The sequence below is a fragment of the Neolamprologus multifasciatus genome, chromosome 16 (assembly GCF_963576455.1).
Source record: "Neolamprologus multifasciatus chromosome 16, fNeoMul1.2, whole genome shotgun sequence".
In the NCBI taxonomy this organism is placed as follows: Eukaryota; Metazoa; Chordata; class Actinopteri; order Cichliformes; family Cichlidae; genus Neolamprologus; species Neolamprologus multifasciatus.
Window position 1 is genome coordinate 25,306,979 of NC_140454.1, and position 10,126 is coordinate 25,317,104.

The 10,126-nt window shown below is 37.5% G+C and overlaps 1 long non-coding RNA gene across 1 annotated transcript in view; it reads right to left on the bottom strand.

Annotated features, from left to right (window-relative positions):
* LOC146500920 (uncharacterized) overlaps positions 1 to 8,474 on the bottom strand; it is a 31,613-nt gene extending 23,139 nt beyond the window's left edge. Inside the window, exon 1 of the long non-coding RNA XR_014869901.1 lies at positions 6,801 to 8,474. This is a non-coding gene — a long non-coding RNA (uncharacterized LOC146500920). The remainder of the gene's footprint in view (positions 1 to 6,800) is intronic.
* Between the last annotated feature and the right edge of the window lie 1,652 nt (positions 8,475 to 10,126).

The window sequence follows — 10,126 nt, forward strand, 5'->3', positions numbered from 1 at the left end:
CTTCTTTAGCTCACATAAACTTTTAATTACATCTCTAATCAACACACAAGTATAATGTCTTCTGGTCGCATGCTTTAAGTCTCAGAAATAGCTCCTATTTTCACTTGAGTGCTTTCTGCGAGTACTTAATTTTGTTGTCCCGAACAGTTTCTTACTCTTTTGACGATTCAGTTGTTGGTGTTGATTCTCAATCTGTAGCTTTTCTTTCACCACCTGAGCTTCACTGCTGAATTTCGCGACTACTAATGAGGTATTCTCTTAATTACAATTCCTACAATCTAGAGCAACAAAATAGTTCTGGATCAAAAACCGGTGGGATAAATGAACACCACATGAATTGAAACAGATGGCTTTTTCAGGAACGTACTAATAGAAATGAAATCTCAAGGCCCACATGTACCACCTTATTATTCTAATCGGGGGGGCATGGCCCACGCTTTACTATTGAAAATTCCTTTAACAAACAATTACAAGAAAAATTAATCATTTGGTTTAATGTTTTAGTTTTCATTTTGCACATGGGACTAAAACATTTCTGAATCTGTCCTCAGCTCAGCCTTATGCGGGAGATCCTTTTTCTGCTGTTGGATTTTATAGACAAATGGAAGTCAGAAAATAGGAAACCTCTTCCTGGGTTCCATTTCATGCATTTAGCTGGTTAGTAGACGAGGCCAGGTGGGGTTTTTTTTAGCCACACAACAGCCTGTGTTTCAAGGTCATAGTTCAGGCTAAGCTCAGCATGACCCCCACTCATGTAAGTGCACTAGGTTTGCTTTATGAAGCGTGTTACTCAATGTGATGGCTGCCCTTTGCGATAATGTTGTATACCATTTCTATATAGTAGCCCCTGCTGATGAAGTCTGGTTACCTCTAATTGGCTCCTGCTTGCTGCCCCTGCCTCTGTGACCCTTTCATCTTCATTAACATGAAGATGATATTCTCTCTTTATAGACAGACAGTATTCCTCCATCACTCTACATCCTCCTCTGCTCACCCCATGCACTTCTGTCTGCAGAAAGAAAAAAAAAAACGAAAAAAAAAACGAAAAAAAAAAACGGAGAAGCATTGATTTTCTAAAGCTGCCATTTGATGCAGAATGATTTAGCAGCCCCCACACCCCTCCCTTGGTATGAACTCTACGGTTGAGCCTGTCCAGAGCAGGGCAGGGCTGAATAACTCAGACTTGCTGATGGATTTGGATGAGACCTTGTCCGCCCTCCTGTCTCCATAGCAGCATAATGATGGCAGCAGCGCCAGTTATAGTGCACACGATGCAGACAGAGATCCATATAGATAAGAGGAACAAATCACAGCTAGTGTCTTTCAGTGTAAATTAATGTTCATCCCCTTGAATTACACAGCCAACCTGTGCCTTATCCACAATTATCAACACTCCATGACCACACAAAATCTAGTTCAACTAAAGCAAGAGAATACAAGAGGCCTATCATCAAGTCAAGAGTGTAATCTGATACCATGGTACTAACGCATGAGGATTTACCACCCCTGCAGTCACAAAGTGGAGTTCAACTGTTTTGACAGAGCAGCAGAGATACGTTAAACAACTGCAGACTTATCTAATATATCTGGGTAGGTTTGTTGTTGCACACATAATGTAATATTAGTAAGCTTCAAACAAGCTATAGCATGGCTCTAGACCAGCGGTCCTCAACCCCCGGGTCACAGCCCTATACTGGTCCATGAGTCATTTGGTACCAGGCTGCGAGAGTTGAGGCTCGGGTGTGAAATTCATGGTTTTCAGGGTTTCTAGCATTATTTTTTTAAATCGTTTTTATCATTAACTCCATTTCCCTGGGTCTTTTCCCGAGTGTTATAAATAAATCTTCTATTTTTTTGGTACCAGTACTGGTTTTATTTTGTTATATTATAGGAATTATAGGAATATTAGAGGAATATATCCACTACACCTTTAAAAGGCTGGTCTGTGAAAATATTGTGAGGTATAAACTGGTCCGTGGCACAAAAACGGTTGGGGACCGCTCCTTTAGACTGTGGCTATCATTTTGTGCGGAAGTGCAAGATTTAAAATTTTATACACCGGTTACAGCAGATGGTAGCCCCTCCCTGAGTTGGAGGTTTATTCCTGTTAAAAAGGAGTTTTTCCTTCCCACTGTTGCCAAGAGCTTGCTAATCACAGTTGCTGGGTTTTCTCTCTTTACTTTACAACATGAAGTGCGTTGAGGTGACTGTTCTTGTGATTTGGAGCTGTATAAATCCAGTCCAACTGAATTGAATTATTTCATGTGCAGCTAACCTCATTCTACAACTATGTGTAATATGTCATTCATTGGACAGTGATGGACTAAAGATTCCATTTAGCTGTTATCGTGTTTTAAAGAAGCTGTCTATAGGTGATTATTTTGAAAAGTGATTGATGGAGAGCTGACACGAGGTCCCAGCTCAGACACAACTAATAGTAGTGCAGGTGCATGCAGGAAATTGTCGAAAAGAAAAACTGCTTTCAGCCAAAATGGATAGCACAATACCCCAGTTGATGTATAAAAGATGTTTTGCTGCACTGTTGGCAACTTGGCATGTTCATTGTAGACAACTCAAAATATTTTACTCGTGTGTGTATGACACTGAGGAGTACAGAGCAGACGTGCACACACTGAAACAGAGGCCAGATGAAAGCAGCAAAACAGTCGAAGGGAATCTCACTCTGAGCTAAAATGATACATTTGGAAGCGCACAATATCATACACACATTGGTTTTTGGCTTTGTTAGAGAACGTTCTGGACTACATTCTGCAACTTCACTATTGTCTCTTTATAAGTAAAGGGAGGGCCAGCACAAACATACGCAGCTGACTGGCAAAAACAATGAACAGTGTAGCACACACACAGGGAGACACTGTTACTCCACTGAATCCTGAAATGGCAGATAAAATGTTGGTGTTATAATAACATGCATAACATTCACATTATCACTATTCCAGCCTTTGAAGTTTTACAACTATAAGAAGAAAAACCTTCAGAGTCAGATTAATGACCTGAAACAGCCTCCTGAATAGTTTCAGTGACTGAAAACACACACACTGATTGTTATGCTCTATTTTTAATTATTTTGTTAATTAACAACATTTTATTTTAATGTTTCGATACAATATGACCTATTTTGTCAGCCTCAGCTTGGGGCAGAGATTAAGGTATTCTCAGAGAGTTGAGACTTAAATGCACAACCATGGCGTGAAAATCGGCAGCACCAATACTACCGGTGAAACTCTTTGTCTGGTGGGCTGTTTTGGAGAAAGAGAAATGCGAAAACAAACAATATTTATGCAGTAAAGTGTCACGCAGTATTTCAAAAGCAGAAAGGTCTGAAATATATCAATATCGCCTCTGGATGTCAAAGCTGTTTGGGCTTTATCCTTTTTGCTGCTCAACGCAGAGTTTAACATCAGCCAAAGGTGGATGTATGGTGATTTTCCAGTTTAAACACAAGGGGAAAGAAACCTTAGAAATAGGCTCCATTCTTTAGCAGTTTAACATTCTGGGCATGCAGCACAGAGATGAGAGAGAGGCTCAAAAGGTTTAGTTTGGGTTGCAGAATGAAAAAGCATCAATGTGTGTGTGTGTGTATATATATATATATATATATATATATATATATATATATATATATATATATATATATATATATATATATATATATATATATATATATATATATATATATATATATATATATATATATATATATAGATAGTAATAAAAATGTTGAGGTTGCTCTCTAATTATTAGAGAAAGGATGGTTCAGTAGGTTTAATAATATTTTCGAAATCAGTTTAGCATGGCTATAAATGAAGCTGACTGCAAGACCGACAATAAGTCATGCAAACCTCATTAGGCTTTTCTTTTTGTGAGTGTGCGTGTGTAGTAGTTATACCATTTAACTATAATGCAGATTATGAGATAATAGCTTATTAAAATTCAAAGTTCACTGTGGTCGTGGAAATTAATTTCAGGTATAGAGCATAGCTTTTTGTAACATTTAAGTTTGCCAGACTTCCTTAATTGCACGACAAACAGAATTAGCCCAGTGAATAAGCTACTATAAAACTGCAGCGCTGTTATTTTCAGGGTGGCTGATGAATGTTGCAAGTAATGTCCACATGATTGTTATAAATGAGACAGTCAATTTGCTAAAAATATTTTTTATTGTTGGGATTAAGCATTAAATCATCCTGAAATGGCAATATCCTGTGTGATATGGTCTCATACAATCAAAGGTACAATGATTCTCTTTATTTTCTTTCAAAATGCTTTTAGTGTGGACTTGGAGGATTAAAATTTACCACTGAACCGGTCTAATAAACCCTGAAACTTTCCGTTTCATTTACTGTTCACTCAATTTACTATTTAACCTTTTTCACTTTAGAAAATAAAGATCAGAAACTTCATCCACAAAGGCTTTCTTTGGTAAAGTCTATAATTGACAATTATTGCACACTGCTTTGGACAGGTGTAATTATTTGTTTCATGAAAAAGGACACATGACTGAATAATTGGTAAGCAAGCCTGTTATTATAACTCCTGAAATGCCACAGTGGAAACACCCTGCCAAGCAAAGCTAAGCAGGGAGAGCAAGAAGAGATCACTTTTTATTGTGTTTCAGTCAAAACTTAAAAGGGTAAAAAGAAACCAGCTTGTGCAACAAGAATAGGATCGAGTATCAAGTATACAACATTTTATGGAAATCTAGCTTCTGTCTTGCCTCTTAAACTATAACAACAGAGAAATATGACTATATCACTTAGACCAGAGAAATGTCACCTTCACACAGAAGCGGCAGTGTCATCTGTGCAGAATACGTCACCCTGCTAACCAAGATACTCGAGGAGAACTTCCTCACATTTACTTGATGTGAAAGATAATTTAATCCAAATCATAATCTTTTCTGAAACTTACTCGTGCACTTTCATTGCTTAAATCTAACTAAAGCGTGACTAAAAATGTAAACAAAAACACGAAGAATTCCACCCATGGGACATGTACCCAAGTCATCTGAGTGAAAAAGTCATGAATCATTTTCTCTCATGACGAGTGTTCAGCAAGTTGGTGATTTGTCATCCAAATATCAGTCTAGAATAGAAAATGCAAATGGAAGTGCGCAGTAGTTGTGCCTTTATGAAAAATGATCACCCCTAAAGCTAAAAAGGGAATCTTTCTGATGTACTTATATGCGTTTCCAAGTTTAGAGACCTCTACGGTCTTGCTGGCTAGGTGCGTGGGTGGTCTTTTCTCATCTTACTTAATAATGATCTCACTCAAATCATGTCTTCCCTCTTGGAAACACATTTAGAGCTCTTATCCTGTCTGTGATTTTAGCATAGCCAGGGTCTTCGCAGACCATTACTCTTCCTGAGTTTCTGAATCAAGGCTAAGGAGCTGAAAGCCTCTTGTGTGCTGCCAGGTCCTCCAACTGTACATCTCTCTCCATTAGTTGTGTCAGCCTGTCTCTGTCTGATCACGGTAACACACACACACACAGCCATATAAGCATACTAGTAGTACACATAAACACAGTTGGAAGTTGCAGATGGGCAGTGTCAGATAGCCTTGCTCCACAAACAAGCTCGGGAGGACGACATCATGCCAAAATAGCTCATTAAACACTATTAGCCTGTCATTTCATCTAAGTAAATCCTTTCTCGATTCCTCTGCTTAGCAAACAGCTTTGGGGTCACAGCTAAAGACGAAGGGGAAAAAAAGACAAGCAAATGAAGCAGGGCCGCTCGCCCTAATGGTGCTTTTGGGACTGACACAGAGGATAATGTGTTGTCAACGATCAGAAACAGAATTTCAATCTAATTATACACTGAAGAGCAATGGATGCAGGATAGTTTGTGCTTTTGAGAACATGCGTTTCCTCCCCCCCCCCCCCCCCCAAAAAAAAAACCAAACAAAAAACCTAAATAACAACATCCAATGAGCTGTGTAACACAAAACAGTTATCCAAGTCATGCAAATTACCAATATGGTCACAGGCCAATTGCAGAGTTAATGTTGTGTTGGGAAACTGTAATAGTTTCAAGAGCATTGAAACAAGATAAACACAAGGATGCAAAAGCTGGTTAGAGACAGCACATGCAGATGTGCACACAGAAAAGAAATAAAGTCTTCTTGAAGGTCCAAAAAGACTAGATTTAAAAAAAAAAAACAAAAAAAAAAAAAACAAAAAAAAAAAAAAAAACAACACACTCAGTTTTTAAATCAATTGAACTACAGGAAATCTTTGTGGTCATGCACAATATTGTCTAAATTCATTAAATTAGCTTGTCTGGTACCATTTGGCCTTTACTAAGCCTGGTCCTAACTGCTAAATCAGTCTTTGTTAAGACCTGTCTTTATAATGGATGTTATACTGTCTCCATCAAGATAAATTAAGTCTTAACTATGCCCAGTCTAAGCAATGCATGTGCATGTAAATACACACACCTATGGCCATTGTCTAACAATATACCGTCATCAGAACATAGTGATTTCAACATGATAGCAAACTAACAGGAAATAAATCGACATTAAATAAAGACAGTTTTATTTAGAAAGCATTGTAAGGAAAAACCTGCTTTAAGCAGCAGAAAGTGGCAGTGGCCATCTGCTCACTTGTGGACACCACAAACAGCTCTTCAGTGAGCTTAAATCGATATTTTACGGATTCAAAACCACTAGTTCAGCTCCTCATTACTGTATACTGTATATCCAGCTGATTGCTTCTGCCTCCACTGTCTAAAAGTCAGTTTGTTCTGAACTCTACATGTGACTGGCAACATTACCTGTGGTGTTGCAGGTCCCATAGAAATGGCCAAGATTCTGACTTTGCTCCCGGACTTGACAAGGCAGAGCCTCTTTGGTTAGTCTTGGTGTGAGAAAGGCCTAGATCAGGGGTCTCAAACTCCAGTCCTCGAGGGCCGGTGTCCTGCAACTTTTTCACGTTTCTCTGTTGCAACACACCTGAATAAAATTAGTGGGTCATTAGCAAGACTCTATAGAACTTGACTGCATGCTGAGGTGGCAATTCAGCCATTTGATTCATGTTACAGCAGCTCATGAGTGAATGAACATGGTGCAATAAAAGTACTTTTAGAAGTACATTTTTCCAAACACATTTACTTAAAATTACCTGAGTAGGGTTGGGGGTTGCCACTTCAGCATGCAGTCAAGTTCTATACTCTTGCTAATGACCTATTAATTTTATTCAGGTGTGCTGCAACAGGGACACATGGAAAAGTTTCAGGACACCGGCCCCTGAGGACTGGAGTTTGAGACTCCTGTCCTAGATGATGCAACTGGTGGAAGTATTGGGTGGGACTCAGTACACCAAGTGGCAATCAGTTTAACATAGTGTAAGTCCTGTTAGGATAATTAATTCCTGATGTATATCTTTACAGTAAAAATTCTATTATGCTATCATTCTGTCATTTTTATGCAATTCAAAAGATCAAGGATTTTTATTCAGTAAAGCCTGTACAAGTGGTAATGACTGTAAAAGAGTTGGATGGGATCTTCTTGAAAATCCCTGATGATTCTGACAAGCATTCAAAGAGAAGCCAAGTGTTTTCAGTTGAAATTTGAAGTGCAAAAATCATATATAATACAGCAAAGCCTTTAAAGTAACGTCTATTATGATCTCACCAGTTTATTTATTTATTTATTCACTCTGACGAACAGGACCAAATGGTGTCATTCAACTTTATTTGAAAAGTTTTTGTCTGGTGCCTCCCTGCAGACGGCTGTATAAATCAATACGACTCAACAAAGACAGAATATAGCCTAAGTGGGGGCTAAACAGATGATTAATATGTCTCAAGGTTTTTATAAAGGTCAATTTCGTAAAAGTATGCATCGGTTTGAAGCAATTACCAGCAGTGATCTGGCTCCACCTGCAAAATTAGAGTTGCTATGGATACTTGTTGAGCAGGAAAGAGCGATGCTTACCCAGCATGACAACATTTTAAATGTATTCATTACATCTGTGTTTACCTGCCAGTGAAGCTGGACACATGGATTTCTTCTGAATATTCAGCAGCAGGATTTTGTTGTATATGTGGTAAACTATGTGCTTTCATTTTGGGAGAGCACATGACATTAACAGACATAATGTTTGTCTGTATATAAAGAATTAGAGGCTTAACTTAAGCACCCAAATCATTATCTTTTTATGATGATAAAAAGCAATTCCTATATAATAATATATAGGAATTGCGAATTACAAATCCTGCCCCGATATGGCTGGCCAAATATTTTGGACTGGTGTCACCCCTTTTTTATTATCATAATTATTATTTATTTTATTGATCCGCTATTGCCACCCTACTTCAACCTCGTGTTAGTCAGACTTCGCAGGTCTGACCCATGGATATTACAGGTTACTAAAACTACACTAAAAACAAAAACCACATATTTAAAAAAGCATTACAGTTAACTAAAATAACAACGTAAAAAAAAAGATTTTTTTTTTTCATATAGAGCTACAATATAGAGCTAATAGTTTTAGCATATGTAAGTCTGGCAAAACAAAATTGTTATCACAAATTATCTGATGAACCATTGATGGACATATTTTTTAAACTTTGGGTGTCAAGACAACTGTTTTCAAAAAACAATGTTTTATTATAATACCTCTAGTGAGTTTCCAAAATCTTGCCTCTGACATACGTCCTCCATACAATAAATAAACAGAAACTTTTTTTCCCCAAAAATAACAAAAAATGCTAAAATAGGAAAATAAAGTCTGGACAGTAACTGAAACTAAACTGAATTAAAACCAATAAGCTCCAATGAAATAAATGGAAAAACATCTAATGCAAATGCAAAACTAATAAATCTGACCTGAGCTTTAATTTAATCTCTCACTTTCAAAGTTTCATAACTATATCTTGCACACAGCTGTGATGGATGCTGAAAGAACACTTCATTAGTTAACTGGGACCAGCATGTCTTGTAAAAACACCAACCTACACTGAAGTAATTTGTTTGTTTTCAAAACCAAAGCAAATTCAAGCATTGGTCAATTAAGTAATTGTTAATGTAGTGCCACATATAGCACCTCATAGCCAATGCCATGTTTATTCTTCCCTCAGCACACTCACACTTCTAACTTAATTTCTAAAATGACTAGATTTTCTTGCACTAACAAACCTGTCTCAAGTGATTTAATACACAGTAAATCAAATTTCCTAGTGTCACATATTGCTCAGGGATGAAAAACCTCACATCTTTCCTCTTCACACATTCTGAAATTGTTTCACAGATAATCAGTAACTCATCAGTGTCCCCATGTTCACCGAATCAGTGATCAAATCAGTATTTAAAATTGAATTTAGTGGTTCACCCCGAGTCAACTACAAAATAGTTTGACTCTCCAAGAGGGTGTGTTCACACACTGTCTAAAAGACAGATGTAGAATCTGAATGTGAAAAGTGGACTCTATGCAAAATTGCCAGGAACCCGAATTCTTTCTATTGGCCACAATGAAGCAACTCCTCTACTTTCGAAAAGGATGTCCAGTTGTATCCAAGCCTACAGGAAAATGATCCTTCATCTCTCTTGCCCAGTAGCCTTCCAGTTTTGCTCATTGCCAGATTGTTAAGTGCGCTTGCCTACCTTTCAAGCTAAATTCAAATTAGATCATATTGTCTCAGTAAGTTATAATTACATTATTGATCAACAATCAGTGGGTAATTTAAAGGGTAATTAAGAGGGTAGAATAAAGAAAATGTGAAATATTCAAACATTCAAGCTTGGTTTTATTGCAGCTTATGCAATGTGGAAAAAGCATTTTTCACATCACAGATACTAATCTGTTGAATGTTGTACATTAGTTAATGATGTTCGAACTGTTCTATCAGAGTCACCATCTTTCATTATATAATACGGTTTTATACATGCAATTTGCAGAGAAAGTAAGAAGAATAAAAAAAGCTGGCACACAATTTTCATCTGAGTAATTGAAGATTAGATAACTTCACATTAAGAACCAAAAGGTATATTACAACCCACAGACCACAAGGTCAGAGAAGCAAATACCCATGTAGTATATTTAAACATGGGAAGTGTCGAGCAACATACTCCCCTTGGCTCGGGGGGAGTATGAGATGCG